The sequence below is a fragment of the Pelodiscus sinensis genome, chromosome 23, assembly GCF_049634645.1.
Source record: "Pelodiscus sinensis isolate JC-2024 chromosome 23, ASM4963464v1, whole genome shotgun sequence".
Lineage (NCBI taxonomy): Eukaryota > Metazoa > Chordata > Testudines > Trionychidae > Pelodiscus > Pelodiscus sinensis.
In genome coordinates, this window is record NC_134733.1 from 19,327,632 (window position 1) to 19,355,470 (window position 27,839).

The following is a 27,839-nucleotide window of genomic DNA, read 5'->3' on the forward strand; positions in this document are numbered from 1 at the left end:
TAGTAACGCCCTGGGAAGGAGGACGTCTTCGGTGCACAGATGAAACCTGCAAAGCTTTTCTGTCGGCCGCGGCTGCTGGGCGGGCTGGCGTCTCCCCAAGGGGAGAGTTTGCCTATGCATCACAAATTCGCTTTTTGGTTTCCCTTCCACCCATCCCTGAGCGGGGTTCTCTGCCAGCTTAGCTTCTCTATAAATCAAAGGGAAATATTCTCCCTCTTTTGTGTTTTTTTTCCCTTTTCCTGAACAGATTGGATGTCATTATGTGCAGCTGAGCTTGCTGACGCCTGAAGGGGGGGAGGGGGGAATAGGTGGAAAGACAGTTTTAGGGGGGAAAATACTTGCAGGCCAGGAGAGGGGGGAAACAGCTTCTCACAACATGTAACTAGCACTTCATCTGCATGCCAATTTACTGGGGTAACCCAGAAAACACGAATATTTAAAATATGGAGAAACAGCAGAAAGGCTGGAGGAGAAAAAGGAAAATCAGATGCAATTTCCTCTCTTCTTTGGAGCAAGCAGACAGGGTCCCGCTCTCCGCCCTGCCAGGAGTGTGTGGTCCTGATTGGGAGAACCCTTCTGAACGCCAGTCCCCAAAGCGTTTAGTCATGGGGGGCAGGCAGGGAGAACACAGCCCATGTGCTACCTTCTTTCTTACTCCTGCTGCAGAAGGATTGGGAGTTCATCTGCTTGGGAAGTGAAGCCCCCCGCCGCCCCCAGTGCAGTGCAGACTGTCTCTGATCAGTGCAGAGAGGATAACGAGGCTGGATTAAGGCAGGGAAAGAGAGAGAGGAAAAGGGACGGAAGCCAGCCAAATGCATGGCATTCAAGAGAAGCAGCTTTCACAGGCTTTGGCTGAGATGCAGATCTGCAGACACGGTGGACCTATCATTCCCTGGCATACATAGCTTGCTGGAGGCGTCAATGCGCCCGAGATGCAGAATAAACAGCCGATAAAAGAAATGATCTTATGAATGCGCGTGACGACGAGGGGAGGAACTGTGCTCCCAGGCTGGCCCGTGCCCTGGAAGCTGAGCCCCAGGGAGGCAGGTCTGTGTTCAGTAGTTCTGAACGAATACGGGTGCCCTCAATAAGTGGGCGGTGGGGCGGTGACACAGTGAATAGAGACAGGGGACACGTGCCCGTCTACCCTGTCACCCATGTCTTCATCCAGGACAAACCGCAACTGAGCCTTTTCAGTGTAACTGTTTGTAGTAGTCACTTAGCCTGCCCAGCTGAGAGCAAGGCCCCATTGTGCCAGGCCCTGTACACACACCTAGCAACAGACAGCCCTCGCTCCAAAGAGCCGGCTCGCCGTACAGACAAGTCGGAGAGAAAGGAAGGGTTATTAACCTCATTTTTCAGCTGGCGAGACAAGGCACTAAGGGTATGTCTACATTACCACCCTATTCGAACTAGCGGGGTAGTGTAGACATACCCTAAGGGTATGTCTACACTATCCTCCTGTTTCGAAATAGGAGGGTAATGTAGGCATACCGCAATTGCAAATGAAGCCCGGGATTTGAATTTCCCGGGCTTCATTCGCATAAGCGGGGTGCCGCCATTTTTAAATCCCTGCTCGTCCGAACCCCGTGCCGCGCGGCTACATGCGGCACGAACTAGGTAGTTCGAACTAGGCTTCCTAGTTCGAACTACCGTTACTCCTTGTGGAATGAGGAGTAACGGTAGTTCGAACTAGGAAGCCTAGTTCGAGCTACCTAGTTCGTGCCGCGTGTAGCCGCGCGGCACGGGGTTCAAACGAGCGGGGATTTAAAAATGGCGGCGCCCCGCTTATGCGAATGAAGCCCGGGAAATTCAAATCCCGGGCTTCATTTGCAAGTGCGGTATGCCTACATTACCCCGCTAGTTCGAACTAGCGGGGTAGTGTAGACATACCCTAAGAGATTAAGGTGCAGATCCTCCAAGGTATTTAGGTGACTAAAAGTCTCGGGGGGGGGGGGGGGGGGAACAGTGTTAGTCTGTAACTTTAAAAACAATGAGTAGTCCTGTGTCACCTTACAGGCTAACAAAAAATGTATACATAGTATCATGAGTATCATCTCATCTGAAGAAGTGGGCTGTGCCCACGAAAGCTCATGATACCATCTACATGTTTTGTTAATCTTTAAGGTGCTGCTAGACTATTCGTTGTTTTTCTCGTTTTTCTAGTTACAGACTAACTCGCCTACCTCCTGAAGCTTTTATATCTACATTTATTAGGCTCTCATGTGCCATAGGACCACTCGTTTTTTTAGGGGACTAACTCGGTTTTACCTCAGGGGGAGTTAGGCGCTGAAATACATTGGAGGATCTGGATCCAAGTAACATGCCCAGGGTGACACAGGGAGTCTGTAGCAAAGTCAGGAATCTGAGTTCTGGTCTAGTGCGGTGACCAGAGAGCTACTTTCCTCCCTTTACTGGAAGTCCAACCCTACTTCTCTCCCTGCCTCTGATCCACTGGGTTGTTTTAGATTCATGGCCAGATTATAATGATCATTAACTTCATTAGCTTATTTTGTCAACAAAGTGCTTCCTATGGGCCATCAAGAACAATGCAGGTGTGACTGCCTCCCTTCATGTCTGTGGAGGGTGAGGTGAGGGGGGCAAGTTCTCCCCAAGGCTGCAGAGGGAGTCCGTGGCAGAGCGGGGGAACAGATCCTTACACTGGTGTGAAGTGGGTGTAAATTGCTACCATATCACCATTCTCCCCCAGTCCGAAGGAGCACAGCATTTGCAAATGGCTCCTGCCGGTGCAATGGGGGATCCAGGCTGCAGTGCAGCGTCTCCAGGATCTGATGTACAAAAGGAAGGGACAATGCACATGCCAAAGGGTGGGCAATAGGCCAGCCAAAGCCCTGGGTTATGGCCCACCAGCTTACACAGTGGCCCATTCCACTCCGATCCTCAGAATAAAATCAGGTTGGTTCCCTGAGCCTCCCAGAGAGCCACATCAGCCCTCGAGGATTTCCCACCACTCGGGATGAGTAAGTGGAAAAGTTCTGACGTGTTTCAAAAGGCACTGCGGGGAAACGACTTCCCCCGTCTTAAAGAGACAGCCCCGTGACGGTGCCAGCTGTGGAAAATGCCATCGCTGACCGAGGAAACCGTGGGCGATGCTAGGGGCCAGAAAGGCTCCATGGAGCTGGCCCGTCATTCCAGCAATAGGCAGACTGCCCTGCGCACAAGATGCCATTTCACTCAGGAGATGTCACAGAAGTGGGGGAAGCCGCCGGGCGCTGCACCCCCCTCTGCAGCCAGAGGTGACTCTCAGCCAGCAGTAGAACAGAAGGTAGAACAGGCTTGTTAGCCTAGGAACCAGAAGAGGTTAGTTCAACCCATCTTGAGGATACAGGAGCCCCTCTCTGTATCCTAATGGAGCTGAGACTCGCTCACACACTCAGCAACCGGGCCCAGCCCGCCCCCCACCTCCTCCTTTGTGCTGCTTTCCAAGCAAAAGGTGTCACCTGGTTGCACCCCCCCCCCCCCACCTCAGCTCATGTTACAGAAAGCCTGCGACACTTGTACAGGAGAGTGAACCTCAGTGAAAGTCACACCCGAAATTCCCATCCCCATGTGGGCGCCCGTGCAGTGCCCAGGGAAACTGAGGCACACACACAGGATTACCACAGGACAGTAGACATCTCATGCAACAGAACAGAGTGAGCAGAGTGGAAACCATCCTCACTTCATCATAGGAGGCCACTAAAGCTATCACATGACATGCTGCCGTCTGTTGCTGGGAGGGGAGAGCGAGTCCGTGGGAGGTGCCGACGTTATTCTTGTTCTCCATCATGCTGGGGTTCCGGATGAACGGAGGAAGCGCCTGCACATGTCCCCCGCCAATTCCCAATGCCAGAGGGAACTTCTGCTATCCAGGGGCTTTTCCTTTTGCAGTGTCACTCATGAAATGTTGTTTTACTTGAAGGGCCATTTTATTAATGCAGCCTCTTGCTTCCTGCCCACTCTGTCTGCTTTGCGCTGCTCAGGAGAGGGCGGGAAGGGGGGGTTCCTCTGATTGAGGTGAGTCCCCGGGGGGAGGAAAGTTGCTACGTCTGGCTCTATGCTACCTGCTCCCAGCCCTGTCCCTCTGAGGGAGGAATGATGGGAGCAGGTCAGCCGTGGGAAGGGGTGCGTCAGGGGCACTGTGATCCCCAGTTGGCAGAAGAGTAAATACTGGCAGAATTTAGAGCAGATTTTAGTTGGATTGTTCCCTCGCCACTCCAGTCCAAAGGGTCAGGCCCATCCCTTTCCAGCAGCGGAAGAGCAGATTGCTCTATGGAAATGAGAGACAGGGTTCTGGCATGCACCATAAGTTCTGGCCTCAGAATCGCCCCCCCCCCCCCCACACACACACAGCTTTTTACAAAGCATACAGCCACTCTGTTCAATTCTTTAGGGCAGGGAATGAGGGAGAATAAGAAAATCCAAATGGGAATGCAGAAGGAAAGCTCAAAGCAGTTATTAGACGTGTGAAACAGTAAGTGCCGTGAAGGTTTTACACCAGTGGCTCCTAGCCTTTTTGAGCATCATTTTCAATCTATTACAATTTTACAGGCCTCCCCCCTCCCCCCAATAATATAGCTGCATCTGCAGCCTGCATGTCCCTCGGCCCGCACTGTTTCCCAAGCCGCAGGAAGCAACGCATCTTGAAGGATATGCTGGCTGCAAGAGGCGCCATACGCTTATTTTAATTTCTATTTTAAACTTTCCCCGGATCCCCTACAGTACCGTCGCAGACCACCAGGGCCCGCGGAGCCCAGGTTGGGAACCACCGTGTGACATGATAGAAATATGCTACCAGAACTGGAGGAGAAAATCATTCTGAACTGTCGTTCTCACCTGCTCTGCAGGGAACGGAAAATGCCTAGCTATAAAAGGGGCCTTGATTCCTTCAGAAAATGACCATACATGTACACTAGATAGAGAGTTGCAAATCTGTCCCCGGGCATTAAAAATAGGCAGAGATCATGTACCACCGAGCAACAGCAATACACTGCTACCAAAATAGTTTACAGTATTTAAAAAAAGCTTAATCTAGAGATAGTTCTCTTGGCAGCACAAATCTTACTGGTGCCAAGTGAAAAATAATTTGCATCTCTGGTGTCAATGGTAATACTACCATGCTCCACATTTGCCTTTAGAAGCAGGGTCTCCCAGGATATGGAAAACAACATGGGGAGGAAAAAAAATCGCCTTCACAACTGCATGAGTAATGCATCCAGCGGCAGCATAGGATGAATCACTCTGCAGTTCAGGCATTTTTCAGATGAACATACAGGTCCAGGTGTTTTGTTGTTGCTGGTTTTTAATTCGTCAATTCCTTAACCAGACGTGAAAGCGTTAAGTTTCCAAGAGGCTGGTTGCCTTGGTGATCAGAGACACCCAAGGAAAACCAGTACTTAGGTGCTTTTTTAAAAAAAGTATTCCCCACAGTAAAAGTGTAATTAATTAGCTTTCCCCTCCCCCCCAACTGAGCTGAGATTCACATAATCAGACCCTTGGGGACTCCCCCTTTTCTTTATCAGAGTCAGACAGTGACTAGCAACTGAATTATTCATTCAGTTGGAGGTGTAACACATCCACTTAAGTGATTTAAAGATTGAGCAGCCTGGCTGGCGTTTAGCAGGAGAAAAGTTCAGTGGAGAGAAGAGTGGAAAATAAATAAGGAGGAATTTGGAAAGTCCCCCTTCCTACCTTAAACAGTAGGTTAGATCAGATCTTCCAGTTATTTCCGACATCCACTCTTTCCATCGGTTTGGTGAACCTGATCTCAAAGGTCTACTGTGTGTAGGGGGTGTGGGTATTTTGTACACACACATACATTTGTACAAGTCTGTGACAACTAGGATATTATGTTTGCAACCACAAAGACTCAAACCCTAGAGAGTGTTCTCCTCATACCAACTACAGAGCCAGGGGAGCATTGGTTACCAAGCCAGGGAGAGGAGTATAGCTACACTGTAACTACACTGCATGTGATGGCCACTCACAATCGCAGGCAACAACAGAAATTGAGCTCAGATCTTTCTAGGAGCACAGGAGCCTGCAACTTGATCCAAAGGAGAGTCTGTTCGCTGCTAGCATGACACATGGCCGTACAATCCCTCTAGTCGAGGTTAGTCTTTATGCACATGAACCAGTGTCTTGTTATCACTTCTGGCTACGCAACAATCTGCCTTCTCCACCTCAACAGGGAAATACCCGTTGCAAGTGTAGAGACTTTATGCCAGGCACTGTCCTGACAGTCAGAGTTTCTGAAGGGGACTTCCATTCCTGGTGGAATAGTAATGATATACTAGAGTGACTCACAGGAAGATGCATGGAGGTGCCGTTCAGCTATCTGCAGGACTTCAGTGCAATATACAGTCTGTTGAACCAGGACTCACAAATGGTTCAGATACAGCCCATAGCGAGACTGACCAAACCTGCAGGAAGGTGTTGGAAGTGACCATTGAATCACTCAGAGGGCACCTAGGGTTTGTGAAACTGCCCCTGCCCTCTAAATTGAGTGGGGAAGGTGGGACTATCTCTCTTGAAAGGCAGATGGGGCTAGGAGCGGTGGTAGCCGCTCACCAGTGTCCACACCAGGAAAAAGAGGTGTGCGAGGTTAACCACATGTTAGTGAGCACGTTAAACCTTGTGTGGATGAGACAACAGTACTTTTCTCACATGTTGGCAGGTCGAGATAAATGGGGAGAATTTACGTTTATCGTAATCTGTTAATACTTGTGAAACTACCAACTTTAGGCCATTGGGTCTCAACTCACAGGTCACTTGTGGCCCAATCAGCAAACAGTTGTGGCCCATGTGACATCCTCAGGGCCAGGTGGGTAGTATATATCTTGTGTGGATGTGGCCTCATAACACTCAGGGTATGTCTACACAGCAAAGTTATTTTGAAATAACAGCAGTTATTTTGAAATAATTTTACTAGTGTCTACACAGCCATTCCATTATTTCGAAATTAATTTGAAATAGCGGAGGGCTTATTTTGAAATTGGTAAACCTCATTTCACGAGGAATAGTGCCAATTTCGAAATTGCTATTTCCAAATAAACGCTTTGTAGACGCTTATTTCGAAATAGGGGGCCTCCAGCCCTTCTCAGGGTGCCCTGCTGGCCGCCTTGGCCACAAGGCAACTTCGGACCTGATGCCCTGCTGGAACTGTTTCCAACCAGCCTTAAATGCGATTCAACGTCCACTCAGTGTGGATGTGCTGTTTCGAAATAGAAAACCGCTATTTCGAAATGCATTTTGTGTGTAGACGTGTTATTTCGAAATTAGCTATTTCAAATTAACTATTCCGAAACAGTTTATTTCAAATAACGCTGTAGTGTAGACATACCCTCAGAGTGCTGCATAGGTGGCCCACAATGGTAAATAGGCTGAGAACTGCTGCTTTAGACTTTAGCCACATTATCTAACGTGGTAAGAACACCCCTGTTTCTTCACATGAAACCAAGGTGAAGAGAGGAATCTGAACATGAAAAATCTGCGGCGAGAGTCCAGGCTGGAGGTTCTCTTTAGTTTCATCCCAGGAAGGAAATAACCTTTAATCTTGCACAAAGCCTGTGTAGCCTTTTTTGGGGGGCGGGGGGAGGGGAGGGATTGCACACCAATGCATAGCCCTTCCCTAATCAATCTGGGATGGTTATCAGATGCTCATATGCACCATTGTGAGCTCCGCAAATAGTTGGAAGACTCATTGGAATGAAATTTCATTGAGATCCCTAGTTATGATTTCTTCCAGCATGCCCAGAAATCTCTACAAAGAGCCTTCCAGGTAGTAGCTGAATACTACTACTGCCTGGACAGGACCGACCATGCAGAGGGCCCTGAAACTGAAGGTGGACACAGCTCTTCACCTGAGACTTCCTAGGACTTTGCAATGGGATTTGGGTTCAGACTTCTTTCTACCTGGAACGAGAAATAATGTGGAGAGGAGGAGGAACGTCTTCTTTTGAACCGCCCCAAAAGATTTTGCATAGGCATGATTGGTGTGACGGTGAAGGTTCCAGGCAACGAGTTTCTTATTGGGTCTGACCTGATTGGACATGAGTGGTACATGGCCCTGTGTGTAGGGGTGTCAGAAGATAGGATAAGTATTGACTTTGTGACGGATTCTGAAACACGACATTCTCATACCAGGGAAATATGGTGGAGATGGAAAGTGATCTTCAAATCTATAATCACAACAAATCTTTGGCCCTCAGCACTATGGGATGAGAATGCCTGAAATTGCATGTTTAACCAGGCAAGGAACTCTGGGTGTGAGCGTGTGTGTCTGTGTTGTGTGTGTGATGTGATACAAAGCTGTATTCAAAACAGCTCAGCTAGTGAGATGTGAATTCTGAATACTCTCAGTAAATGGCAGTGTCGCCAACTCTTGCAATTGTATTGCAAGGGCTGCAATAGTTGGTATTTCTACTGAAGTCCCAGCTGCTGGAATCATGTTATTCGAGGCGCTCAGGCATTTTGAAAAGAGTGTCCACGTTCCTTGTAGTTGCAATGTCAGACTTGTAACGGTGTCTCCAGCCCACAGTGCCAGAAGGCAGATAAAAGTAACCAAAAATGTATCTGTAAAATCATGTTCAAACCAGTCTCCTGACTCGGTGCACCTGACTCGTGATTTTTAAACAAAAGAGGCTGGTTATACTGGGCTCATGTGAAGCTCACGGCTTGAAATGAGTCTGCCTCAACAATGTTTGAGTAAAGGAGAAATGAGTAAGAAATATGTGGTGGGATTCTCCTCCCGCTGTGGCAGCATAAGTGGACAGTAACTGACTAATCCAGCTGGGGGTGAATTGCTGTGGGTCAGGAATGGAATATGGGTCTATGGAGGCGTGGTCCATCAATGGCTATTAGCTAGGATGGCCAGAGATGGTGTCCCTAGGCTCTGTTTGTCAGAGGCTGGGAATGGGTGACGGGGGAGGGATCACGTGACGATTCCCTGCTCTGTTCCCTCCCTCTGGGGCACCTGGCATTGGCCACTGTGGGCAGACAGGACACTGGGTGGATGGACCTTGGGTCTTATGGTCTTATGACAACAAGGCCCCAGTGGGAAGCTAGGGCAGGAAGGAAAAAGAGCGAGCAGTGGCAGATATCACTGCAGTAACTCTGCACATCTCATTTTGGGCTGCTGTAACTTAGGCAGGCCCGTGGGGCTATTTAAGGGCATCTGTTGGGTTCTCGGATGCAAAATGGCTCCTGGCATAAAAGGAGGTGCAAGCCACCCTCCTCCTCCCTCCACCTGTGCATCATTTGTTTGCACCAATCAGAAAAAGGCTCTATTCAGCCAATGAACAATGTTACTGATTATGTGCCCAGCATTCTTCAGCATCATCTTGTGTTGTCAAGGCCAAGAAAGTTCTTAGCCCTGCAATCTAACTGTAGAATCTAGGCTTTCCTAGCTACGATTCCATCATTCTCTAGCAATCTGAATTTGAGTGGCATGAGCCGCTCTCTCGTGCCTCAGAGCCCCTCTTCCCTGGAGTTGAGTTTTCCTGTTAGTTTTCTCTCTGTGAAATGCTCTATCAAAGGACTGTCATAACAAACTGTTTGCCAATTTGAAACCCAACAGTTTGTCTGGTGTAAGTGTTAAAAATGTTTTCTTGGCAGTTTTCTTGCATTCAGCAATTTAATTTTTCCCCCTATTTGCTTCCACAGTATGTCAAGCAAACTGGATCGTTTTAGTAATCACACCTGCTTTCCCCCTCCCCCTACAGCTAAAAAAATGTGTAAAACCAAAGAGTTTCTGAAGTCACCAGTGTGTCTCAAAGGGGGACAACACACCTTAAACACAACAAACCAATCCTGCAAAAAGAAGCATCACCATGCCTTACCAGAAACCTGTGTGGTTAACTAGTGACAAATAAAGAAGTGAATTGTTTTTAGAGTGCTAATTCAGGAAACACTTGCAAAATACATACTTAGGTTGTTTACCAAAGATTAAAGTCACCAACAAAGTTTCCCTTGGCTTTCATGGTGCAGGATCGGGCCCTCAGGGCTGAAATAGTTAGTATTTATAAATCCTCTTTCACCTATTTTACCCTTTCATGCAGTTACCAATGAGAGATCACTTGCTTGCCCAATGATCTTAATTGGAAAATCACTGATAACATTATTATTATTACTATACTGATTAATTAATTAATGACACTTTGCACTGCTCTAGCTCCTTTCAGCCAAGGATGTTAAATCACTTTACACTAATTAATTAACAATTTCAGCTTTACAGTCCACCCAGAATGTTAAGTATTTGTATGCTCATTCTAACCTCACAATCTCTAAAAGGGTGTCTCCCATTTTCATTTTCACTCCCTTTTGGGTGCTGCAGAATGTTGACCTGAAGAGCATCAAGTCAGGGTTGTCAATTTGGTCAGGCAGTATTTTGACTTTAGAGCATGACTAGGAGCTAATTTGTCTTTTGGGTGGGCTTGGATGACCTGGAAAAGGTTATTTCTGTTATATGTTGTAGTTAATTCAGTGCAAAGCTGGGGTGGTTTTTCTGTGAAAAAACTCACAAACCACAGGGATTTATGCACACAAGCTTAATATTTTTAGATGTAAAAAACTAAAGTGTAGTTGGGTAAATAAAGCAAATTGGCAAAGTAACTTCCCAAGATGCCGCCTTAACTCAGTGGCAGAACTAGGAAAAGAATCCCGAAGTCCTGCCCAAGCCACTAGAAACACCCATTCTCACTGGCAGAAACAGAACCCAGGAGTCCTAACTCCCAGTAATACATTCTAACCACTAGGCACACTGGCTCTTCTAGATGTTCCGGTTATTTCCCTCCTTCAGCAGAACTGATAAAATATAGAAACAACAAAAAATGAACAAAAAGAAAAGGAAACAAACCTACGAAAACAGAAAAGTTGAAGATGCAATTCCAAAACCTCACAGAAGAAACTACAGCTTGAGGATTACATTCTTAAACTGAAAGTTAAAATTAACCTGGAACTCACACATAGTTTAGAGCCTGCGAGACCAAGGAGAGAATATTGTGTGGGCTACTGTGATAAAACAGGAGCAATTCACAGCTAATAATAGCCAGCAAACAACCTCAGATAATAAAGAAGGAAGACAGCCCCCCCCAGATGAATTAACTTAGGCAAGATTCTGAGCTTCATAGCACTCAGGAGAAGACAGCCACATGTGAAGATAAGTCAGGACAATTGGATGGCACAGGTCATCCGAAGAAGTGGGCGGTGTCCACGAAAGTTCATGATACCATCTATATGTTGTGTTAGTCTATAAAGTGCTACCAGACTGTTGGTTTTTTTTAGTTTATCCTGTACAAACTTACTCGGCTACCCCCTGAAGTTTCATTTTCATTAGTACAGGTTGAACCTCTCTAATCCGGCATCTTCGGGACCTGACTAGTGCCAGACTATAGGAGGTCCATCTTGTCTAGCAGCATTGCTAACACTCCCACTGCTTACTAGGCTCTCAGAAGACATTTAGGGGTAAATTAGAGCTAAATAGCAGCACAGAACACTGAGAGCCAGGATGGGTGGCTGTCAACAAACTTTATGCGACCATGGGAACCTTGGTCACACCCCTGATAAGTGGCCATCTGGCGAACTAAAGTCATGCCAGACCATGCATGTTGCCAGACCAGAGTGTGCCAGATGAGAGAGGTTCAACCTGTATTAAGGAAGGTTCAGATAAAACAGAAGTCCAGAAACCCAGCTCCATTTCTAGAACTGAGCTCCAAATGAGTTCTCTTATTAATATTCAACAGCAGAGCTGGGAATATCCCAGGGGAACATCAGAAGCACTGAGCACCTTTCATGTCCCATTTTCACTGCCTCACATACAGGGCCATCCCTAGGCATATGCAAACTATGTGGCTGTGTAGGGCAACCTGAAAATTTGGAGCCCCAAATTTTCAGGTGCCCCTACGTGGCAGTGTGTGCTTGCATGCCCTTGGCTGGTGCAAGTCTTCTCCCTGCCCCCTCCCCCACATGTAACGTACAGCCAGCAGGGAGCTGGTTAATGAGGGCTCCCTGCTGCCAGACTGGAGGCAGAGAGGAGCCTGCAGCCTCTGTAGTTCTGCTCCAGCCCCAGGGGAGTCTCGGTAAGGTGCGAGTGTGTGTGTGGGGTGGGGGGGGGGGAAGCAGCATGGGATGGGAGGAGGGCAGGAGGGAAGCCCCAGCCCCTGGCAGGATCTGCGTGGGGGAAGAGGGGTGAGGGAAAGCCCCAGGAGCTGCACAAATGGAAAAGAGGGCAGGAAAGCACCAGGGCCCAGCAAAAGCGAGGGGGCGGGGTTTCAACTGAATAGAGCCCCATCCTTTATGGTGGCGGCCCTGCCCACGTACCAGGAGTAACTGCAATATTTCCCGAGAGCTAGAGATATCATGGTACCATAATGGCCATGCAGTATAATCATCACAAACTATCTGGGGTGAGCTGATCTGCACTTTTTTATGCTTCCACCCACAATGGAAAAACAGAGATTCCGTCTAAAAGCAATTTATTTTGTATCTGGGAAAAGGCACAATAGCGAATCCTCTAGAGGAGAGTGAAGCGTGCGGACCTCTTCACCGGACAGAAGCGACTCAGAACAAAATGGCCACTGAACTCTGCCTTCATGTGAAAGATTTACTGTTCCAAAACCAAGAGTGTCCTAGCGGCATATTCAACACACCAGAAACCTGAGCCTTTCTGGGGCTCCCCTGTCATGCACCGAATTGTATATCCCACTCTTTGCAACAAGGGCTGATTCTCCTCTCGCTCTCACAGGTCTAAATCTTCAGGAGCTCCCTGAAAGCCCACGGAAGATACACCAGCGTGAAACTCGTGTGAGGCAAGAGCCAGAGGTTTCTAGGGAATCACAGGCTTTGTTCTTCGCTACCTCATACCTTGTATTATTACTTCTGAGCAAAATGGGGTTCTCCACTCACACCAGAGTAGTGCAGTGGAGCTGCACTCTTGGGGTACGTCTAGACTCCATGCCTCTGGCGACAGAGCCATGTAGATCAGGCTACCTGGCATAGGAAAATGAAACGGTGATTTAAATAATCGCCGCTTCATTTAAATTTAAATGGCTGCTGTGCTGTGCCGATCAGCTGTTTGTCAGCTCAGCGCGCTAGTCTGGACGCTCCGCGGTCAACATCAAAGGTATTTGTCGACCTCCCCGGTATGCCTCGTGGGATGAGGTTTACCAGGGAGATCGACAAATGCCTTTGATGTCGACCGTGGAGCGTCCAGACGACCGTGCTGAGCTGACAAACAGCTGATCGGCACAGCACGGCAGCCATTTAAATTTAAATGAAGCGGCGATTATTTAAATCACCGTTTCATTTTCCTATGCCGGGTAGCCTAATCTACATGGCTCTGTCGCCAGAGGCATGTAGTCTAGACATACCCTTGATGAGCCCTGAGGGACTATGTAGGCACTACCAAAATAAAGATCGGTAGTGTTATCTAGCTATCTCGGAACATGGAAGGAATCTAGGAACAATGTAGGCCGTACATATAGGATGGACACTCTGTCGTGGGAAGGAGGGACTGTGAAAAAAGTTTGGGGCTTTCTGCTGGATACACAGCTCCCAGTGCGGCACTGTGTCCAAACATAATCCTGAGATGCAGGGAGATCTTGACTAGGAGTCAAGAGGTTACTTCCCTTCTGATTTGGCTCTGGTGTGCCTGGTTCTGAGGCCCAGTAGTCAAGAAGACTTCAATGCATTGGAAAAAGTTCAGAAAAGAGCCATGCAAATGATTACAGGATTAGAACACTTGCCTTATGTGACAGTGCTAGACTCAAGGAGCTCAATCTATTTAACTCAGTGGTTCTCAAACTGCAGTCTGTGGACCACTAGTGGTCCACAACTGCCTTCCAGATGGTCCGTGGCTTGAGCTCAGCCCCCACTTCTTCCCTTCGTCCCCCCACAGCAGGGAGCCCGTGCTGGTGCTCCAGCCTTCCCCCCCTCCCTATGAGGTTGGAGCATCAGCGTTGCCTTCCCTCACCCCCTTCTGCACCCCACCTCCTGCCCAGATCCTGCACTCCCATACCTAACCCACTCACTGGCAGCCCTGTTACACACACTGATGCCCTCATTTTTGTCCCCACCCCAGATCCTAGGAGGGAGGCCACAAAATCCATAAACCCTGGAACTCCAGAAGAGTAAATCTGGCCAATGGGAAGCCCTGAACCTCAGTCCTTCCTCTCCCTTCCCATTGTCCTGTGGGGCTGGAGCGCCAGAGGAGTGAGGTATTTCAGTTGTGGGCACATCAGTGAGGGCAGAGGGTTTGGGAGGGTTTTTTTTTGCTTCTCACTTGTGTGGTCCCCAACTAATTTTCCCGTGGCTCAGCGGCCCCCAGTCCAAAAAAGGTTCCCCACCCCTGCCATGAATAAAGAAAACATTGAAATCCCTTGTGTTGGACATAAATTAATACTGTAGTTTATTTAAAATGAAGTGTGATAAACTAATGCTTGTCTCCCTCAGCCCTACCTTCACCCACCACCCATGGCTCTACAGATGATCACAGACCCTTCTGGTTTGAGACTCCACGTCTCTCTCTGTCAGGGCAGACGTGGTGCTGGGAATGAGGAGAAACGAGGCGAATGTTCTGAGTTGAATGGCCAAGCTCTGAGAACGGCACCTGAAGGCAGGCTCCTGCCACGTACGAGGTGATCTAACTTTAAAACCCACACAATCCCCTCGGCTGCAATCCAGCCCGGTGGCGAGGGCTCTTTTTGAATGGCGCTGCTGTCATTCTTCCTACCGTGGGGGTGGGAGCATGTGTGCTATTTTTTTTAAATGATTCATTACTCCCACTTCTCGCTTCATCTGCCTTTGTTTTCCTCTGCAGTGCGATGTGTCGGATACATGGCAAAACGTGCTGTGCTAATGCCAGCTCTGTGAGCTGTTATACATTAATGTCAAGGTAAAGACGTCGGCAGCTACAGCACAGTGATGTAAACAGGCTCGAGGGGACTCAGACTCAGCTCCACTGGCCTTGTGGAATTACACAAAGGAAGGACTCGAGCGCTTTCCCATTGAGCCCTTTTTCTACCGCTGCCTTCAGTGCAGGCTGTTTTCCCTGAGCGTCCTTCCAAATTAACCTTTACCACTTGCCTCTCCTACCCCCTCAGCAGCTCCCTGCCTGCCTTCACCATTACAATATCTGGGTCTTTTTTAGAATTTTTTTTCCCCAATCAGAAGATCTCAAAGCACTTTACGGAGGAGGTCAGTTTCATTAGCTTCATTTTACAGGTGGGGAAACTGAGGCATGGAGCAGTGAGATGACTTGGCCAAGGTCACCCAGCAGGCCAGTGGCAGAGCTGGCAACAAGACCCTAGCTCTCCTGAATCCCATCCCAGTGCTGTAGCCACTAGGCCACCCCACCTCCCTGTGAGCTGTTCAGCAACTTGGTGAGTTCTATGTGTATGTTTATGATTCAACTTTTGGCATGTTCTGGCAGCTTTTCTTTTCACGTTAACATGGTTGCAGGGCCCACCCCTGAGTTTCCTTTAGTAGATTTGTTCTGTAGCTATTTGTGTGGAAAACCAGCAATTTCTGCTCCACCTGCTCATAAACACAATGAGAAGGACAGAACACTGTGTTACAGCACAGGCCCTGCCTTAGCAACGGAGCACAGTCGCGGGAAAGCAAGGGAGGACTTCAGGGAGAGAGGAATGGCCTTCACCTCCTTGCAAAGCTCCAGGGGACACGCGCTGCTTTTAATTACGCTTCCTGCAGCGCGGCTGACTGCAAGAAGTCAGTGGGACTTCCAGGCAGAACGCAGTAGCAACGCACAGAACTAGCCCCTCGCCCTGCTACAGGCATGTGGGGTCTTGGGGGAAATGGGGCGCACAGAGGACGACCCAGAGGCACAGGGAGGGGGCATGGCGCCCCATTTAGCAATTAAAATTTTGGCAGCAGCCCAGGGGGGTGGGATGCACGAGTCAGTCACCGATGCCGGGGAAAGAAGATGGGGCGGGGCCACAGAGAGGTCGCGAGGCAAGCCGACGGGCCGGGGCCACGGTGGAAGTGACACAACCCACATTCTCGGGATGTTGCGGCTGCACACTACGCTGTGCGGACTCGCATTCCCCAGCCTGCGCTTGGGCAGCCCCACGGCAGTGTCCACCGGTGTGAGCAGCTGCTCCCGGCCCGGCCAGCCTGCCCCTGGTTCCCCCGGCAGACCTCCCCACTCGGGCCTGTGCCTCGACTTCTTGTGCCCGTGCCACAAAATGGCAGGGTCCACTCCCAGTTCAGCGTGGGACTCCAGCGCTGACCCCGCCCTTCTCAGGGGCCTAGGACTCAGGTTCTGAGTCACTGTGAGTGACGGGCAGGTGGGAGAGGGGCGTGGACTGAAACCGGAGTCAGAGCCCAGGCTGAGTGCGCCGTGGTGCAGTGTAGACATACTCGTGGGCAGCGCTGAGGACAGGCTTTGGCAGACCCTTTGGAAGGGGCGTGGCCTTGGGTGGAAGGGGCGGGACCAGGGGATAGCTTCCTCCAGTCAGCTTTTCAGTGCCGCTGGGCGCACGCCACCCAGGGCTCCAGTAGAGATTTAAGGGGCCCAGAGCCGCGGCGGTTCCCATGGACGCGGTAGCAGCAGCAGCAGCCGCTGGGAGTCCCAGACCCTAAACTGCGGAGCCCTGGGGCAGCTGTAGCCTTTATCCCTCTCCCGCGTTGGCAGCCCTGCTGGGGATGCTCAGCCAGACCCTCTTAAATAATCAGTTGAACAATAACGGCTTGAGGAGTCGACGGGGCAGGCTGGCACATACAGAGACATGTTTTAAATCACAGGGGCGTGCACGTCTACAGATACCTGATTGTAAATTAACCTCCTTCCTCCCCCCTTTCTCCACAGGGCACTGGTCTGCCCTGACTGCACGCTCGCCACATCAGGGATCACGGCGGATGCGGGGCCTCGCTTCTAAATCGACGGAATCAAATCTGTCTCACAAGCAGCGGGCCTGCGGCTGCCGTGGCTTGGGGAGGGCCGTGGGCCTGCTCCCAAGGACATGGGAACTGCCTCACACGGAGATGTCACATGCTATGGATTTGCACGGGCAGCCTACATAGCCCAGCAAGTGCCATCTTTCTGGAGGAAGTCCCTCCTCTGACGCATTGCCGCCACCTGTCTCTTTACACTCGATGGCATCTGCTGGCATTTTTTTGTCTGCCAAAGCAAGACTGTCAGAACAGAGCCGAGAAGGAAGACACCAAGTTCCTGGGCACTTACAGATGCCAAAGGACCAGGCTGCAATGCTGTTGGGGACTGGGAAATTGAGTAGGACCCCTTGTGGAGGCACAACCCACACAGACTGGGGGCTGAAGACCCATCACATGCCTGCTTCCACAAGCTGTCCAGCATCCAGACGTGTCACTGTGAAAGCCTAGGGGCCAGGTGGCGACACACTATGCCATGGGGGCAGGGGAGCGGGGAGAGGGGGGAGGAAGAGCAAAAGGGCTGCTTTATAAAAACGGGAATACTAAGCTGGTGGAAGGTACCAGATGGGCAATGATGAAATTCTTATGTGGTCCCCAGGAAAGGCTACAGCACACCACTTTCCCCTTCACTGATCAGTCAACATGCCCTGTGCCCAAGCATCAGCAGCCAAAGGGTCATTCCATCTCCAGATTTCTCATCCCTGGCCTCTGGAGGGACTTCTGATCACAGGGCTTTGCGACATAGACATCCGTCTACTGAGAAATGGGCTGAGACCCCAGAAACTCATTTCACCCAGAGCACCAAACTGCAGTCAGACAGTGGCCAACCTTTAGAAGAAACGTAAAAAACTTGTAAGCCCTTTTAAAAAAGAAACAAAATCAAAGTAGGAAAAAGTGAACCTACCCTGTAGAAAGCCGGTTCTAACGAATACCCTGAATGTTTTTATTCTAGTCTTCTTTTTTATAAAGGATGGGAAGGAGGCATTCCGAAACCTTAGCTGACCCTTCACCCAGAGACTCCAACTTGAACCAAATTTGCCTTGGAGGTTCCAAAATGTATGGCCAACTTTTGTTCTCATCATTCGTCCTGCGTACTTCCTGGTTTGGATGTGGTAGGTTTGCTCCAAAACTCACTGAAATCAACAGGAGTTTTTCCACTGACTTCAGCCTTCCTTAAGCAGTGACCTAATCTGAGAACAGCTCTTCTCCTGCCATTTCCAGCCTGGGTTAAGGCTTCAGCACCAGGAATCTGAAGAGAACATTGGTTCCCACAGATTTTCCAGGCTAGACCTGGGGGGTTGGATTATTCTTATGCGTTCCTGAGCTCTCTCAACTGATGCTGAGTTCTGAGGGTTTTGACGTTCACCAGTATTAAGGCCTTTATTTGTGGTGGGAAGAGGTTTACACCCCTCTCCTCTTTATCCTCATTTCTATGCCTGATCCAGCCCTTGCTTCCAGATAGATGCAGCTCAGAACTTGTGTTCCCCAGGATACACGAGGAAGGACCAAGGTACATGGGTGAGCTCCATGGAAGTCTGACTCCCTCACCTTTCGGCAGTGATTATTTTGCTGGATGTTTGCAATGTCACTCAGGGTGCATCAACCCTGCACCGTAACTTGAAACGAGACACGCCATTTGAGCTATGCAAATTGCGTATCTTATTTTGATGCTATTTTGAAATAGCTTCTGTCTCCCTGCCCCAGGTTCCTGTAATTCCCCAGGTCCCTCCCATCCACAGGGCAGTTGGGGCGGCTGCTGCAGGGCCCCCAAAAGTGCAGCCACTCTGATTTGTCCTGTGGATGGGATGGCTCTGAGTTTAATTGTTCTCTACCCTGCCCTATGCGCCACATTCCCATATCATGGGATGGCAGCATCACTCCAGCTAATACAACCGATGTTTGCTGCTCTAGGCCAATAGCATCCACACAATTTTGTTAACATCGGACAAGATTTGCTCAAAGAGTGGGTGGCAGTTTTCCCAGGAGCAGAGAGCCTGGTTGCTTCCATGCTGCTAGCTCCTACTTGCACCAGGCAGGGCTGAATTGCATCGACCCAAGGGAGGTCTCAGATCATGACTTGCAAATGAGAGGTCTGAGAATGGTTTCGTTTCCACCACCATTGGTGTAAATTGGTCTCAGAAACAGGATCAATGTCAACTCTGGGAGTGTCCGGTCTACCCATCTGTCAGCACTCATTTGGGCACGGCCATTCCTAGCAGAGCTTTCGGAAAGCAACAGATTCGTTGATGAAAATGAATTAAACATAAAACTGGCCATGAATCTAGATTTGATTTGGTAAAATCTACCCTCTCTTGCTCGTGTTATTTTGCAGCCCCAGCTGCGTTGGAGTCCACCCTTTGCCTCAGGGCTGCACCTTCCCTTATTCCTTGTTCTTCAGATAGTTTGTTTACAGGAGAGTGAGCTGAGCATATTCAGCACCAACCTTTTTCAGAGCCCAGCCAGGTTTTAATGGTCAGCATCCAAAAGCCATGAGCACTGGAAAGCCACGGTCTGCCCAGTGTGAAATCTGCTTGGTGGGTCTCAGTCCTATGCTTACTGGACAAGGGGCACTTAGGAAAAGAAACAGCACAGCTGGCTGTTTACGTGGCTCCCTAGCAGAGCGACCAAGGCCGTGGGGGATCGCCTGTAGCCTGGGGCAGCATGCAGCACATCGGGGTTCTAGGTGTGGCCCACGAGACTCTGGGTATGGCTACACTGTGGGTTTTTTTGAAGAAGGTATGCAAATTGTGCTCGCATTTGCATATCTTCTTCCGTTTTTTTTTCCGGAAGAGGATTTTCCGATATTTTGCCTGTCTACACTGGGCCAAATGTCAGGAAAAAACCCTTTTTTGGAAGTCCCCTGTACACCTTGTTTTACAAGGAAAAAGGGGGTTTCCAAAAGAGGGGTTTTTCCCAACATTTGGCCCTGTGTAGACGGGCCAAATAGTGGAAAATCCTCTTCCGGAGAACCCCCCCCCCCAGAAGATATGCAAATGTGAGCACGATTTGCATACCTTGTCCGAAACCCCCTCCTCCCCGCCACAGTGTAGCCATACCCTCTGTGTTTACCATTGCCCACGTGCAGGGTTGCCACAGTCTGTGGCTTCTGTCCGTGTCGGGTTTTTTCCTAGTGGTATTTCTACAGTGACACACACCTAAAGTGCGGGCTCGTGAAGTGAGGTGTGCCGGGATTACAAACACCACTGACTGCAAGAGCCAGGCGCTCCCGCAGCGTCCAATCCCAGCACTGCTCCAGCTCAGTGTACACCCCCCAAATTCTAGGCCCACAAGCGCAGCGATCAAAACTCCCCTTTCCTGGGAGACCACCTTGGTTGTGGTGAACTTGTGGCCCATTGTGTTGAAGGAGGCCTGCTCACTCGCTAGCCTCAGTTGCCCATCGCTGGAGGAGGGACTGAGGGTGACAGTCAGCAATGAAGATGGCTTGTGGTCCACGGAAGCCCACTGGTTCCTACACGTCGTGCCCAAGGCTGAACTCTTCAATGAATGGGTTACAGAGAGAGAACTGCTTTCTCGTTCCCACCCCGCTCTGCCCCATCCCCTCAGTAGAGCAAAGAAGGGGGGGCAGCATGGGGAAATTTGCACTGAGATCCTTCTACAGAGAAGTAGAAGCCGCTGGGCTTTAGACATGCCGGCGTAGTTTCTTTCCACACTAAAATTTGCACACACAAAAGAACAGAAGAGGGAAACAGGCCTCACATGCCAGTGCCACCGGTCAAGCTGTCTTTGTGTGCAGCTGCATTAAGCACTGGGGGCGAGGACTGAAGGAGGATACACCAGTGCAGCCATTACACTGAAGGGGAGACCAGTGATGCTGTGGAACACGACAACGCTCTCCCGTTTTTGACTGGCAATCAGCTGACCCGCAGTCGGAAGCAGTGCTGCTACTTGGTATCTCCTGTGTGCGTAAGTTTTATAGTGCAAGATCAAACATGTCCGGGGCTTGATAGAAATGTAAACTGAGAGCGCACGGTGGCAGCCAGAGGGACAGGATCCAGCTGGCGAGCGTAGATGAGGCCTGTTTATGTCAGGATAAAGCAGCTTACAACCCCAAGGCCTTGCTGGGAGATACTGCTGCATGGCCTGCTCTTAGCAAAGAGCTGATAAGTGAGAATGAAGTGTCCCTGGCAGGTGGTGACAGAGGCCACAGCTCAGTCAGCTCCTGGAAAGCAGACAGACAGACAGACAGACAGATGCGTTGGCTGGGATTCATCGCTAGTGGGTGTCAGTGAAGTGGCGACGGTGGGGAACTGGTCTGAGAGGAGAATGGGGCTTCCTCGTCATTATCAGACGTGCAGCTACACTCAAAACACCTGGGGGACATGGCTGAACCCAGAAACAGGAGAACAATGGGGGTGCAGAGCAGCACCCTCCTTCTCTCTGTCTGTGTCATCACTGCCCCTTGGAACTGGGGCTGGCAGCAGGGCGGCAGCCAGGACCTCAGACCTACCAGCTGGGTGGGACCGTGGGATCCTGCATGTGGGGCTTGGTAGCAGGACCAGCAGCTGAGTGGGACCCGGGGCTGGCAGCTGAGCCCTTGTGCGAAGGGGCAGTAGCTGAGAGCAGACAACAGGCAGGGAACAGTGGGGCCGGTGGCCAGGAATCTGGGCAGCAGGGTCATGTGGACAGGAAGAATGGGGTGGTGGTGGGGGGGATTCAGTGCCTGCTAGCAAGATAGCAAAGGCAGTCGAGCTACTGAGGACACCCCCCTCAGCTGTGGGAGTTAATTCCTAACAGAACATGCTCATGCCTTTAGTCCTCCTATTGATTGCTGGGAGATACAGAGACAAGTGAGTAAACAGAGGGTCCCTGAGGTTGTCACAGTAATTTAAAAATTTAAAATATTGTGGAATCTCCATCATTGGAGATATTTAAGAGCAGGTTGGACAGACATCTCTCAGGGATGATCTAGATGGTGCTTGTCCCTGCCATGAGGGCAGCAGACTGGACTCGATGACCTCTCGAGGTCCCTTCCAGTCCTAGTGTTCTCTGATTCTATATGCACTATCGGATTGATTTGTACAAGAGGGATTCGCATGGCAGCATCTTTCCTTCTTTAGTGTAAGTTGTGCACAATTATGACTCACGGTGAGCAGTTCTGCCTGGGCACGTGCTTGAGCAAATAATGTGTCTTCTCTTCAGCTGCATCAGCTCAGTGTGTCCCACCAACACTACTCCATTGCAACAGGCTCCCTCCTGACCTGCCTAATGAGCAAGTATTTGATGCAGGAGTTGCACCAAGGGAGTGTCTATAGACAGGATTTCATTGGAATGATGCTATTTGGATACAGTGAGTTCATTATGCTTTGCACATCCTAAACACCCTGAAAGTGACTCATGCAGCACAAGCTACTCGCTACTAGTCAATGCAACTTCAATTCTGAGGTTGGCCACATGATTTGTTCTTGGCGAGAGCACTGTGTACGACTGGCCACAGCCTCTTGCCCTCAGGGTCACTGCTCAGCCAGTGGCGGGGCCCCCGAATGGTGGAAATCTCAGGTGGTTTCTGCCAGTCTCACAAGATCAGCCCCTCTCACAAACTTTCCGCCATGCATGGCATTGTCTGAGTAGGGTCTGGAAAGTAGGTCCCTTGCTGTTCTGCATGGATACAGAACTAGTGCTCACGAAGAGTTGGGATCCAAAGCCAGATTTCCCGAGTCCCAGCCCAGTTCCTTAACAGCAAACTCATTTCCCTCCCCTCAAATTATGTGATTGTATAACACAGGTTTTTTTTTTTAAAATCAACTAAGGGATCTGATATACAGTGTCTGTTTTTCAGTCAATTAACTACACCCAAACTACAGCATACATGATATTTGTTTACTCTTTCTGGGTAAAAGGTACATTCCAGTCAAGTTTCAGTCTCATAGGTCTTACCAGAACCCTTCCTAGATTTACTGCCTGAGAGCATACACTTGGGTGGGGTTTGTTTTCTACATTTACTGTTGTGAGCTGAAAAGCACAGGCGTTTCTGGCAGAGCTCAGACAGCTCACAGTGCAGGAAACAATGTTCTGTGCGAGGCAGCTTTCATCTATTCCCTGCAGACTGAGTGAAATCCTGTGAGCCCTTCGCTACATGGAATTCACCTCTCCAACTGTCTCAGGAGAGACTTATCTTCCATAAAACTGGCTAGGTTCCTACTGATTAAACCTGAAAGAAAAATATCCCTCGCAAGTCCATGTCCACCGCTGAAGGAATTACCAGACAGCCTGCTCTGGCTGGTACGCATGAGGCCTGCGTACATGATCTGAGCAATCCATTCCAGGGATGTAGGTGTTTCTTCAGTCCCCACAGCACGAGGTTCTGGATTGCACCTGGCTCCTCCGAGGTAACCATTACATCTAACACCACCCCCGGGCCCAATTCTAACTCCTGAATTAGTGCACTTCAGGGTAAAATAAAGAATTACAGCATAGACGCTGCACATCACATTCTGCGGTCCTTGCTCCAGCCAGACTCCCATTCAGTTAGAGGTGGCCCACAAACAATAGTAATGGGACAAAGCTCCCTGTCCCAGATAGGGTCGCCAGATGGTTTCAACAAAAATACCGGACACACTTGACATGACATCACAATCTACGTTACATCTGAGTTAGAAAATACCGGACATGGATATTTTCTCATTAATATTTTCTTAACTTGTTTCCCGAACAGAAAGCTTAAATATTGGACTGTCCGGTTCAAAACTGGACACCTGACAACCCAAGAGGGGCCCCCCCATGTGGTGGGGCATTACAGCAGCTTTGTTTCATTCTTCCCTTCGTCTTACACAACTCTACCCAGCTGCCAATGCCTTCTGGCCTGCTTCCATGACTTCACCCTCCAGCTACGTTACATTTACCAATGTCCACAGGCTTTCAGGCCTGTTAATACTTCATGCTTCCTTGTGTCAGGGCTGGGCCTGACACATTCTTTCTTCCTCTTGACTATAGAGGTCTTCTACAGCCCTTTCCCTAGGGTCTCTGCAAAGCCCTCCTAATTCCCCTGGGCCCTTAGATGCAGACAATAGTCCCAGTAAACCCTGGCCTCTGGCCCTAGCCTTACACAGTTTCAAACAGGCCCACTGTTTTCAAGCTGTGAAATGGCTGGGTGCCATGAGGTAAGTACATCCTGTCACAGTGGGACATACCTTTTCATAGAATCCTGGAGTGTGTCTAGACTACAGGGTTTTGTCGACAAACGTGGACTTTTGTCGACAAAACTATACTTGCATCTACACTACCGCCGAGTTCTGTCGACATAACGTCAAAAGAACTTGGCAGTTTTGTCGACGGTGATAAACCTCATTCTACGAGGAATAACGCCTTTTGTTGACAGAGTTCTGTCGACAGAAGACGTTATTGCATCTACACTATCCTTTGCATCTACACTCTCATGTCGACTAAGTGGCTTGCTTTGTCAGCAGAATTGGATGCAGTCTAGACGCTCTTTGTCGACAGAAGCTTTGTCGACAATATCTGTCGACAAAGCCTTTGTCAACAAAAGCCTGTAGTCTAGACGTACCCCTAGGACTGGAAGAGACCTCAGGAGTCATCGAGTCCAGCCACCCACCCAAAGCAGGACCAACCCCAGCTAAATCATCTCAGCAGGGGCAAGCTGGGACTTAAAAACTTCTAGAAATGGAGATTCCACTACCTCCCTAGGTAACCGTCCCAGTACTTCACCACCCTCCTAGGCTACATCTAGACTGCAGCACTTTACCGAATACCAGAGGTATCCCAGAAAAGCAACACCGTGTCCAGAGAGCGCATCCACTTTTTCGGAAAAAAATTCAAAAAAGCAGACGTGGTCTTTTGCCATCGCTGTAAACCTCATTTTATGAGGAAGAAGGGGTGTGTCAAAAGAAGACTTTTTTTCTGAGATTTGGTGCCGTGTAGACGTGCCAAATTTCGGAAAAGCCTCTTTCAACAGTAAAGCAGAAAAGGTACACAATTTGCGTACCACAAATTGCGTTTCTTTTTCTGATTTATCTTTGCATTGTAGACCTAGCCCTAGTGAAACAGTTTTTCTTAATATCCAACCTAGACCTCCCCACTGTAACTTGAGACCATTTCTCCTTGTTCTGCCATCCGTCACTACTGAGAACAGCCTCTCTCCATCCTCTTTTCTTGCTTCTGTTTTTTTGACTGGAAAGTGCATTAATCCAGGAGAAAGGTGGTTTCTTGGTATTTCTGTGAAACTTAACAAAAACTGGGACTCACACACAAACTATGTGCTTGTGAGATTTCCAGTCTAACGTCACATACTCAAAAGGTGTAGAGAATTCACATCAGAATCCAAAGACATGGCTACTTTGCTGAGCTGATCCTGGATTTTGAAAGCAGAACCTGGATTCTCATCCTGGTGTGAGGGCATCTTTGACTCACCACTGTATTTCTATGCCATAGGAATTTAATGATTCCTGTTACATCAATTTAAATCAGTAGAGTTAAATGGGTGTGAAACAAGTAGGAGATCAGAATATGTTCACCAACCATTAGTACACACATTTACACCCCTGCAGACAGGCACCCATACATAAATGCATGAGGGTCCCCCACAATATACTACTCCTAAATGTGCTCCAGTTTGCACTCCCCTATACCGATATGTACACTATTGTCCCAATACACAGCAATATCCATAATACCCTCTCCCAGCGGTGTAGGCACACATTGATATTTACAAGGGAAAATGTATTACAGACGGAAAACAAGGAAAAAACCCCACATTCTTTCCAACCGGTCCAATGTGAGATACTTATCGATGGGAAAAGCTTTACAAACTGAAAGTAAGGAGGGAACAGAGTGATATTTTCATAACACTTGAGAGGAAAAGCATCTAAATGGAAAATAGCTAAAGAAAAATAACCGCAGCCAGCAAGTTGAAGGAACTGTATTCACAGTGACACAGAGCAACAATAGAAGCTAATGCGAGTCATTTGTCGAAGGAAAAGTGAATAGCTGTGGCATATTTGCAAAGAATATATGGCAGGTTACCAAAGGCAAAGCTCCAAGGAATACCAGCTGGGGCATGAGAAGGGAGCTATCAAAGGAGGAGGGAGGTATAACAGCATCATGCAATGGGTTGGCACCATTTCCTTAAAGTGGTTCATGAAATGAGACGTAGCTGCTAGGAGACAGTAAATCAAGGTGTTGGCGTCACTGGCTGTAGATCATGGCAGTTGGCCAAGGAGCGTACCAAATAGAAATGCATTAGTAAGTAAGATTTGCGTGTGTGTGTGTGTGTGTGTGTGTGTGTGTGTGTTTGTGTGTGTGCATGTTTTATCTTGCCTAAATTGGCAAATCCACCATTTATTCAAGCAAAGCAGTGAATTAGGGAGGCAGAGCGAAACTCCAATTTCGATCAGAGGGAGTTTCTTTAAAATTGTGCTTCAGCATAATGAAAAAAGAAAAAAAATATTGCAAGCCGACCTCCCTCAGCAGAACACATTCCTTTAATGGAAAATTACATCCCATTTGCTTTGCACGTTGACCTTATTATCGCAAGTCTAGGACAGCCTATTGTTTTGTGCATCTTAGCAACACGCAGGGTCGAAAAGCTTAGTAAATAAGAAGGCATCCAAAATGCCATAGTAACATACCATTTATCCTGACGTTTGCACAAGGTTAATTTCCATGTTTGGATCTTTTACCCTTCTGGAAACTGCCTCTGAAATTAAAAAAAAAGCCCTAAATTAAAAAATTCAATATTTTTAACTAAATGCAGGATTTAATCAAAACAAGATAAAATGGACATCGTCTTAATGCCCCAGAATAGGATTAAAGTTGGATTCTTCACTGTCCTGTGTTGCAGTCAGGTGATTTGAATCCAAACATTTCCTACTGTATGTGATCACTCAGTGCCGGAAGGGGAAGGAAGGGCCCTACGCTGCATCATAAGGCAGTCAGAACAACCTTGCCCCAAGGCATTTCAGTATGACAATTATGACACTCTTCCCATTGCTCTGTCTGCATGGTTCTGTTCTGACCTTTCCAACGCCTGCATGAAGCCCCACTGGGAACTGAATTCTCTAATTGCTTGTGTGACCTTGTGCACACCAGACCCCCCTTCCCCCACGCTAGTTTTCCCACCTAGGAAGAGGGGGAATCAGACATGCTCCTTTGTGACGCACTGTGCTAAAAATGCTCAATAAGAGCCAACTACGATTAAGATGATGAACAAGCATTGTACTAGAGGGGGGACTCTGTGAGGTAGGAAAGAGACAGGACTGGCCTACAGTGAATAAGAGGCTTTTTTATCGAGGCTGCTGCACATAGACCCTGTGCTTCTCTCTGGCTCGGGCTTTGTCTACACACAATTTGCTTCTGCTTCATTTCACTCCCTGGGTTTAACTAGGACCAACCTCTGCTTTGTTTCTGATTAGGCTAAGCTTGAGCCTAATCAACTGCATGGATCCAGTAAGAGTCCAAAGGGTGGGAAGGCAGCCTGCACACATGGTAGAGAAATCGCTAGGACCCATTTTTGTATCATGCACATTTTTTCATGGTAAATATAGAATCATAGAATCATAGGACTGGAAGGGACCTCGAGAGATCATCGAGTCCAGCCCCCCGCCCTCAAGGCAGGACCAAGCTCCGTCTACACCATCCCTGACAGATGTCTATCTAACCTGTTCTTAAATATCTCCAGAGAGGGAGATTCCACCACCTCCCTTGGCAATTTATTCCAATATTTGACCACCCTGACAGTTAGGAATTTTTTCCTAATGTCCAATCTAAACCTCCCCTGCTGCACTTTAAGCCCATTACTCCTTGTCCTGTCCTCAGAAACCAAGAGGAACAAATTTTCGCCTTCTTCCTTGTGACACCCTTTTAGATATTTGAAAACCGCTATCATGTCCCCCCTTACTCTTCTTTTTCCCAAACTAAACAAGCCCAGTTCATGAAGCCTGGCTTCATAGGTCATGTTCTCT

The 27,839-nt window shown here is 48.8% G+C and overlaps 2 long non-coding RNA genes across 2 annotated transcripts in view; one reads left to right on the plus strand and one right to left on the minus strand.

The window, feature by feature from the left end:
* The window catches only part of LOC142819413 (uncharacterized), a 38,784-nt gene extending 21,414 nt beyond the window's left edge, over window positions 1-17,370 (plus strand). Inside the window, exons 2-3 of the long non-coding RNA XR_012897290.1 lie at window positions 14,449-15,377; window positions 16,823-17,370. This is a non-coding gene — a long non-coding RNA (uncharacterized LOC142819413). The remainder of the gene's footprint in view (window positions 1-14,448; window positions 15,378-16,822) is intronic.
* The window catches only part of LOC112545140 (uncharacterized), a 177,303-nt gene that overhangs the window by 90,910 nt on the left and 58,554 nt on the right, over window positions 1-27,839 (minus strand). Inside the window, exon 3 of the long non-coding RNA XR_012897326.1 lies at window positions 26,508-26,575. This is a non-coding gene — a long non-coding RNA (uncharacterized LOC112545140). The remainder of the gene's footprint in view (window positions 1-26,507; window positions 26,576-27,839) is intronic.